The 9,314-nt window shown below is 41.6% G+C and overlaps 1 long non-coding RNA gene across 1 annotated transcript; it reads right to left on the bottom strand.

The window, feature by feature from the left end:
* Nucleotides 1-1,887: 1,887 nt before the first annotated feature.
* Nucleotides 1,888-6,655, bottom strand: LOC108644838. The gene is made up of 2 exons (XR_001923362.1): nucleotides 6,571-6,655; nucleotides 1,888-2,459 (listed from the first exon to the last, which is right to left on the bottom strand). It is a non-coding gene; the product is annotated as an uncharacterized LOC108644838 (long non-coding RNA).
* Nucleotides 6,656-9,314: the final 2,659 nt, after the last annotated feature.

The raw sequence follows: 9,314 nt of genomic DNA, 5'->3' as shown, positions 1-9,314 counted from the left end.
TCCCTCCATCTGTGTCTGTGCATAAATACCTCCCCCCTACCTCCCTCCCTCCACTTGTGTCCCTGTTAGATTGATTTGCCTTATCTGCTTTGAATCCCTTTTTTAAATCAGAGCTGCAGGTGCTTACATGGCTGCTGTTGGCTTCCCCATTCATATAGTTGTTTGTAACTTCCATTCTGTTTAAGGGCAGCACCAATTGAATCACAGGAACACGCTCGAACCCCTACCTCCCTCCCTCCACTTGTGTCCATCCTGCCGACTCTTGTGTCCGTGAAGGGAACATGTAATGCGCTCACACACCTACCTCCCACCCTTGGACACATTTGAAATGTTTATTTACCTGTCCGTGCAGGGAACATGTAACGTGCTCGGACCCCTACCTCCGCTTGTGTCCGTCCTGCTGACTCTTGTGTCCCTGCAGCAGGGAAGATGTAACGCGCTCGGACCCCTACCTGCGCTTGTGTCCGTCCTGCTGACTCTTGTGTCCCTGCAGCAGGGAAGATGTAACGCGCTCGGACCCCTACCTGCGCTTGTGTCCGTCCTGCTGACTCTTGTGTCCCTGCAGCAGGGAACATGTAACGCGCTCGGACCCCTACCTGCGCTTGTGTCCGTCCTGCTGACTCTTGTGTCCCTGCAGCAGGGAACATGTAACGTGCTCGGACCCCTACCTCCGCTTGTGTCTGTCCTGCTGACTCTTGTGTTCATGCAGCAGGGAACATGTAACGCGCTCGTGAGGTTAGTGAGTGCGTGCGCATGTAACACGCGTTACATGTTCCCTGCACGGACACAAGAGTTGGCAGGGTGGACACAAGTGGAGGGAGGGAGGTGGGGGGAGGTATACTCAAGTATAAGCCAAGGGTTAATTTTTGAGCACATTTTTAGTGCTGAAAAACTCGGCTTATACTCGAGTATATACGGTAATGAAAGTCTATTAGTGAGTTCTAGACCAGGCCTTTCCAACAGGAGGCCCTTGGGGATGACGTGGCCTACTAAAACTGCTCAAGAGTTCCACATCTATTGTAAAAAATGTTATGGGAAAGTATATAATATTAGCCATAAAACAATTTTCTAGCATGAATAGTCGCTAACTTAATCACCATAAAAGTAACCTGTGGAAAGTCATAGACAATTTTAACACACTTTAGTAAACGGACCCCTTAGTCACATTGATGCTCAGCTCAGAGAAGCAAAGGGGCAGGAGATTTCTGTGTGATAATGTAACATCCATGCCTGGCTCTGTGCCCGCTTATGAGGATAAGGATGCCCAGTCACTTTTGTCCGTTAATGTGTTATTAAAGCATTATATTATGCACTCCCTGTAAAGCAGAAAGGGGTAGCTGTCTTTTAGGGTGAAGACACACGGAGCTACTAGTTGCAGCTACTTGTCGTGGCTACTAAAAAAGACAATGCTGATCATTTACTGATAATTGTCTCTATGTGTGTTTTAGCAGAGGCAATTCTCAGTATTGTCTATGGCAGTGTATTCTCTGAAGTTCAGTAGCCGTGAAAAAGTAGCTGCTACTAGTAGCTCAGTGTGTCTTTACCCTTAATATACGAGCCAGGGACTTGAATGCAAGCAATATACTGTATATACTGTAAAGAGATTTATATATATTTAGGTAGAAAAGAATGATCCCCAGGAAACTGTGTAATCTCTGGGCTGAACCCATGGGTCCATGCAATTTGTGTGGTCAAAGAGAAAACATTCCCATTATAAAGCCTGCAGCGTGGGTAGGCAACTACAAACCTTTCAATTAAGCGTGGTTCTGCTTGCTCAGGACATTAGTATAAATGTGAGACGTTAGACACTTTACATGTGCCCGGCATTGTAACGGCTCCAATTCTGCCCACCCAGAGCTGCACCTAGCATTCCAGAACCATACCTGCTCCTATCATACACATTTATTTTTAAAAACATTGCGTCCATTAAAACACAATTAAGTGTGCTTTCTTCCCTAGGAAAAATCTAAGTTTTCTGCCAGTGTAGAGCATGTAAACCTTTGCCAAATGCCAAGATGTGAACATTTCCCAGTCCTGCAAAAGTGAGACACAGAAGACAACTACTATTCACTCCTTAGAAAATAATGGGATTTTCAACATGTTAGTATCCTACTTTACACTGAGTCCATTAAGACTTTTCGGATCCCATCTGTTATACATCTTTCCTGGAGCCAAGATACTGTACTTTCCAATTCTGCAATCGTTTAAGTGCACAGACATTTAATCTGTGGGTACTAAGCCAGTAAACGGACCACTATGAAGGGTCCACGTCTGTCCCCAGAGTTGAGTGCCAGAGAGGGTGACTTGTAAATAGGCTATTTGCAATAAGAATTTATAGAATGTCTACTAAAATGCTTCCTTCAGAAACCTTTGGACTCGGGGACTGGCAAGTCCTTGGCAGGAGGTGATGGAAAACAGTCATCGGCTACAATGGAGAGTCAAGTACTTGGTGCCGAACCCTAGAGACAAATAACTCAATGTAAAGGTGAGAAACCAGACAGCAATAAAATCACACCAGAACAAAATCCCTTCAGACAGGGCATTTCCTTGCAATTTAATACCGTGAGTGGGTAAATCTCTTCTGCAGATGGGCATCATGTTCTGTGAACACTCTTAGCCCCCCAGTTATAAAGCTCTTTCATCTGATGGGCCCTATGGGGTCCCCAGAGCGAATAAAGGATATCAACGCACAGTTCCTATTCTGTTCTAATAAAGGATAGTGTAGCATGGCAAGTAATTGGGGCAGTTCAGCCAACGCTAGGGAGCTTTGAAGCTTTAAACAAGTGTTTATAGTGCCCCTCGTGCTAAATGTGTCAGTGTTGTGGTGCACTCCGTATCATTAAAGCTAGGGAATTATCCGCAAGAATCTTGTGTATCGTGCAAACCCACATGGTGGGGGGGACTGCAAACATACATTTCCACTCAACTTATAACAAATGTATCAATGGAAGGGATTCTGTTATCACTGAATCCAACCCACCACCCCAGTTGCATTATAGTGAATGGGAACATGGAAATTAAACTGAAAATAAATATATAGGCCATTTATTCCCCATAATTGCTTTAATCTATTAAACATTACAGATTTTCTGGCACAAATATAATGTTTTATTATATTATAGTCTCATTAAATAATAGCCAGGTTGGGTTTGCAGATCCCAAGAAGTTTATCTGTCAGTGGAAAATGCCTAGTTTAGAGTATATGACTATTGCTTTGAAATCAAAGAATGCTCTAGGCACTTCCAGCCTAACACTTTTCCAATCACTTATTATATACCCCTAGAGGACTTTAATAGTTATTCCTTGGTTAAGTGTGTTATTCTACAGACAGTATTGCTGCATTCATAGACAATGCCTCAGACCCCAAAAACAGTATCATCAGCTCATATGTACATTTGCAGAAACACTAGGCCTCATTAATACCCCACAGATAAGTAAAAGAGTGCATATTGAATACGCTCGGATGAAGGCACACATACGTATTTCTGCCTAAACATGCTTGTGTATGCAGTTTCACTACATATGCCTGCACCCGAGCGTATTTAATGTTTTCTAGTGCAGGCACAAGTACAGGTATGAGACCGGTTATCCAGAATGCTCGGGACCTGGGGTTTTCTGGGTAAGGGATCTTTACGTAATTTGGATCTCCATGCATTAAGTCTGCTGAAAGTCATTTAAACATGAAATAAACCCAATAGGACTGTTCTGCCTCCAATAAGGGGTAATTATATCTTAGTTGGGATCAAGTACAGGTACTGTTTTATTATTACAGAGAAAAGGGAATCATTTAACCATTAAATAAACCCAATAGGGCTGTTCTGCCCCAATAAGGGGTAATTATATCTTAGTTGGGATCAAGTACAGGTACTGTTTTATTATTACAGAGAAAAGGGAATCATTTAACCATGAAATAAACCCAATAGGGCTGTTCTGCCCCAATAAGGGGTAATTATATCTTTGTTGGGATCAAGTACAGGTACTGTTTTATTATTACAGAGAAAAGGGAATCATTTAACCATTAAATAAACCCAATAGGGCTGTTCTGCCCCCAATAAGGGGTAATTATATCTTAGTTGGGATCAAGTACAGGTACTGTTTTATTATTACAGAGAAAAGGGAATCATTTAACCATGAAATAAACCCAATAGGGCTGTTCTGCCCCAATAAGGGGTAATTATATCTTAGTTGGGATCAAGTACAGGTACTGTTTTATTATTACAGAGAAAAGGGAATCATTTAACCATTAAATAAACCCAATAGGGCTGTTCTGCCCCCAATAAGGGGTAATTATATCTTAGTTGGGATCAAGTACAGGTACTGTTTTATTATTACAGAGAAAAGGGAATCATTTAACCATTAAATAAACCCAATAGGGCTGTTCTGCCCCAATAAGGGGTAATTATATCTTAGTTGGGATCAAGTACAGGTACTGTTTTATTATTACAGAGAAAAGGGAATCATTTAACCATGAAATAAACCCAATAGGGCTGTTCTGCCCCAATAAGGGGTAATTATATCTTAGTTGGGATCAAGTACAGGTACTGTTTTATTATTACAGAGAAAAGGGAATCATTTAACCATGAAATAAACCCAACAGGACTGTTCTGCCCCCAATAAGGGTTAATTATATCTTAGTTGGGATCAAGTACAGGTACTGTTTTATTATTACAGAGAAAAGGGAATCATTTAACCATTAAATAAACCCAATAGGGCTGTTCTGCCCCAATAAGGGGTAATTATATCTTAGTTGGGATCAAGTACAGGTACTGTTTTATTATTACAGAGAAAGGGGAATCATTTAACCATGAAATAAACCCAATAGGGCTGTTCTGCCCCAATAAGGGGTAATTATATCTTAGTTGGGATCAAGTACAGGTACTGTTTTATTATTACAGAGAAAAAGGAAATCATTTTAAAAAATTTTAATTATTTTCTTATAATAGAGTCTATGGGAGATGGCCTTTCCGTGATTTGGAACTTTCTAGATAACAGGTTTCCAGATCCCCATACCTGTAGTAGATTTTTGCAGTGTAGGGGAGTATTCTTGGCAAACGTTTACTGTTAAATTAAAAGATTGTTTGCCATGAATGTGGATTTATAAATAGGACTACCACGGCACTATAAATGGTGTTGCCATATTTCAGAGCTTTCTGGAAAACGGTTTTCAGATAAAAGATCCCATACCTTTACTACAGTATGTTTGTTACTGTATGAGCTAAATGTAATGCACCCAAGCCCTATAGTAAAAGAAAGTCCTGGCCGTACTCTGTTCTATGTGATTATGAGCAAATGAATGGGAAATAAACCTTGCTTATGAACAAAATATCTTTCATAAGAACATACTGAATAACTTTTATTAGAACAATCTTTAAAAAAAAAAAAAAAAAATATTGAACACAGGAATATAATCCACATTTAAAGAGTTGCTGTCACCTAATATTAAATTGGTGCTGGTTTTATTTGCTTCCAAGTACTGACATCTGTTTTGTACACTATCCTCTCGGTGAGTGTCAGGCGTGCATATTTCATTACATTAACAACGTACTCCATTCTTACTCTTGTCTCGTGCAAATGCGCAGTGACAGATACAATGCAATCGAGTTAACAGGCTGACACTGAAACCATTCATTGCCCTCGCTGCAAGGCCAGCAATTAACTAATTAACTGCAAGAGAAACTGTTACCCTGTCTGAAGGTAAAGTTTAACTAAAAATATATAAATATTGATATGAAATAAGATACTGTATTGAAATAACAATTTGAACCCGTGTGTTGTTGCCCATTGTGACTAGTTGTTGGTTTTCTTCTGCACCCCTTCATTTTAGTATGTTATAGAACTGCCGATTCTAAGCAACTTTTCAATTGGTCTTCATTATTTATTTCTTATAGTTTTTGAATTATTTGCCTTCTTCTGCCTCTTTGCAGCTTTCAAATGGGGGTCACTGACCCCAGTAGCCAAAACCTATTGCTCTGTGAGGCTCCAGTTTTATTGTTACGTTTTATCATTTCTATTCAGGTCCTCTTCTATTCATTTACCATCCTCTCATTAAAACTGCTCCCTGGTTGCTAATGTAATTTGGACCCTAGCAACTTGATAGCTGCTGAAACTCAAAGCTGTAGAGCTGCTGAATAAAAAGTGAAAAAAATACAAATAATAAAAAAAGACCAACTGCAACTTGTCTCAGAATATCACTCTCTACATCATAATAAAAAGTTAACTCAAAGGTGAATTTACATTTTGCATTTCACCATCTGCAAATGTTTTCACAAAACTGCGGGAAAAATTAGCAGAGAAAAATATTTGCCAAGACAAAAAAGTCGCCCAGACAAAAACGGATTTTAATGCACTTGAGTGAGAAAAAACATCCATTGATTGTGTATTGAAAACAAGTGAGAAAGCAAGTCTTTGCCTTCACTTTATTCAGCTCAACAGAATAGGGGCAGGGAGCAATACATTCCCAAGGCAGCACACAAATAAATAATACAGTCTCTCTTCTGAGATAATAGTCTTTCTGCCCAGGGCCTTCTCCCTGACACTGGAACAGCACAAGTTTAGCTGCCGCTTACTCACATTTCATTGTCACAAAGATCAATTTCTCTCTCACTCAGTCAGCCAAGTCACACAGTCATCTTCATCATCAGCAGCAGCACTTGTGTTTTCTCTCTTCCACACCATCAGCAGCAGCTATGATTTGTATGTAGCACCCCCATACACACCTGCCACTTAATTATCTGCCTAGCAGTCAGCCTTAACCCCTCTTCTGCCAAACACCACATTCCAGAAAGCCATGTATTTCTGCACAATTACTGGCCAACATTGGGGTAACAGTCACCCTGCTATAGTTCCAGGGGTACCCAAGGCACAAATAAGCACTCACCCCAAATCCCCCCCTAACTGGCCTTCAGGCTGGGCCCCCTTAGCCCATAACAAGGTTACAGATATATAGAAATATTGGGGTAACAGTCACCCTGCTATAGTTCCAGGGGTACCCAGGGCACAAATAAGCACTCACCCCAAATTCCCCCTAACTGGTCTTCAAGCTGGGCCCCCTTAGCCCATAACAAGGTTACAGATATATAGAAACATTGGGGTAACAGTCACCCCGCTATAGTTCCAGGGGTGCCCAGGGCACAGATAAGCACTCACCCCAAATCTCCCCCTAACTGGCCTTCAGGCGGGGCCCCCTTAGCCCATAACAAGGTTACAAATATATAGAAACATTGGGGTAACAGTCGCCCTGCTATAGTTCCAGGGGTACCCAGGGCACAAATAAGCACTCACCCCAAATCCCCCCCTAACTGGCCTTCAGGCTGGGCCCCCTTAGCCCATAACAAGGTTACAGATATATAGAAACATTGGGGTAACAGTCACCCCGCTATAGTTCCAGGGGTACCCAGGGCACAAATAAGCACTCACCCCAAATCCCCCCCTAACTGGCCTTCAGGCTGGGCCCCCTTAGCCCATAACAAGGTTACAGATATATAGAAACATTGGGGTAACAGTCACCCTGCTATAGTTCCAGGGGTACCCAGGGCACAAATAAGCACTCACCCCAAATCCCCCCCAACTGGCCTTCAGGCTGGGCCCCCTTAGCCCATAACAAGGTTACAGATATATAGAAACATTGGGGTAACAGTCACCCCGCTATAGTTCCAGGGGTACCCAGGGCACAAATAAGCACTCACCCCAAATCCCCCCCTAACTGGCCTTCAGGCTGGGCCCCCTTAGCCCATAACAAGGTTACAGATATATAGAAACATTGGGGTAACAGTCACCCTGCTATAGTTCCAGGGGTACCCAGGGCACAAATAAGCACTCACCCCAAATCCCCCCCTAACAGTTTTGTTGGATAGAAAGAGATAAATGAATAACTGCAGTAAAAGTAAAAGGAGAGGCAGTATAGTACTGAATCTCTGTAATATATAGGAAAGTGAAACTGTGCAGGTTCTCACAATATCTCAGAACTACATAGTACTTGCTGCTGACAGTCAGCCCTGGGGACCAACAGATTCAGCTCTTGGGTCCTGGAAAACAAGAGGCTGTGGAGAAACCTTGGTAGAAAAGCAGGAGGTCTTATCTGCAAACTGCCAAGATATCTTAAACACTGGCTGAGCAAACATATGATTTGTTATTGTGAGATAGAGTAGAATGACGTCTTCTTCAGCCCCCAAAACAAATCATTTTAGAAAGTGTTTTGATTTGTGTGAGATAGCCCAAGAAATATCCAAGTGCATCCCTCTTAATCTGTAATGTAACCAGTCACAAGGAAACATGTGGCTTATTTAACAGATGATTATAATGGTTTTTCAGCATTCCCCCAATGTCTTGTGGAGTGCTGGCTGGTAACCAGTTCCAAAACAATTACCCTTATAACAGATACTGGCCTGGACCCCTAAGAATGTAGACTGTGCACTGGTGTACATTGATGAGAAATCTTTTTTTTTGGGGGGGGGATAACATATTAAACAGCATTTCTTGCTCCAGGTAAGCTTGCAATCTAATTTAACCAAACACACACAGAAGAAAGGAAGAGAGGGCCTGAATAAAAAGCGAAGTAATAAAAAGTAACAATAACAATAAAATTGTGCCTCACAGAGCAAGTTTTGCCCTATTTGAAGCAGAGGGAGAAGGCGAATACTTCAAAGAATAATAAAAAAGGCCAACTGAAAAGTTGCTAAGAATAGGACATTCTATTACAGTATTTCTCAACCTGTACTTCATCATTGCTTCCAGGGGCGGACTTGTGGAAGGGCCACAAAGACCCGGGCCTAGGGTGGCACAAATTGAGGGGTGGCTTGGTGCCCAGCCGCACATGAAGTTGCTTACACCCAAAGCACTGCACTCTCCTGGTCATTGCATTCAGATATGGTGGCCACCAACCCAACTGCACTACCTTATGATAAAATGCACGAGTAGGACACATTGAGGTACAGTATATGGGTGATGCATTTTGGGAAGAGTGAGGGAGGCCGCTGCAGAGGACCAAGGCCTTTTCCTTTTCGTTTAAGGATAATATAACAAGAAATAAGTCTGCAATAGCTGCAACGTTTCTATAGGCATTTCTCTTTTCCTGCAAAGAAATATTTTTTTTTAGTTCCTTGACAGACAGTTAAAACCTCTAACTGTATATAAAATATTTTCACTTTTTGATGTGCTATTGCACCATATTGTCAGTATCCCTCGCACCCAGAACAAATGATACATTGTGTTTACAATGGGAACCTGACAATCCCCGACTTTCCATGTTTGCGTTGGATTCTTTTACACTTTACTCAAACAGTTTCTATTAGTGATAACCCAAACAAAGCATTTCA

This window comes from Xenopus tropicalis, chromosome 10, assembly GCF_000004195.4.
Source record: "Xenopus tropicalis strain Nigerian chromosome 10, UCB_Xtro_10.0, whole genome shotgun sequence".
In the NCBI taxonomy this organism is placed as follows: domain Eukaryota; kingdom Metazoa; phylum Chordata; class Amphibia; order Anura; family Pipidae; genus Xenopus; species Xenopus tropicalis.
Note: the sequence above shows the minus strand (reverse complement) of the source record. Positions and strands in the feature narration are given on the sequence as shown.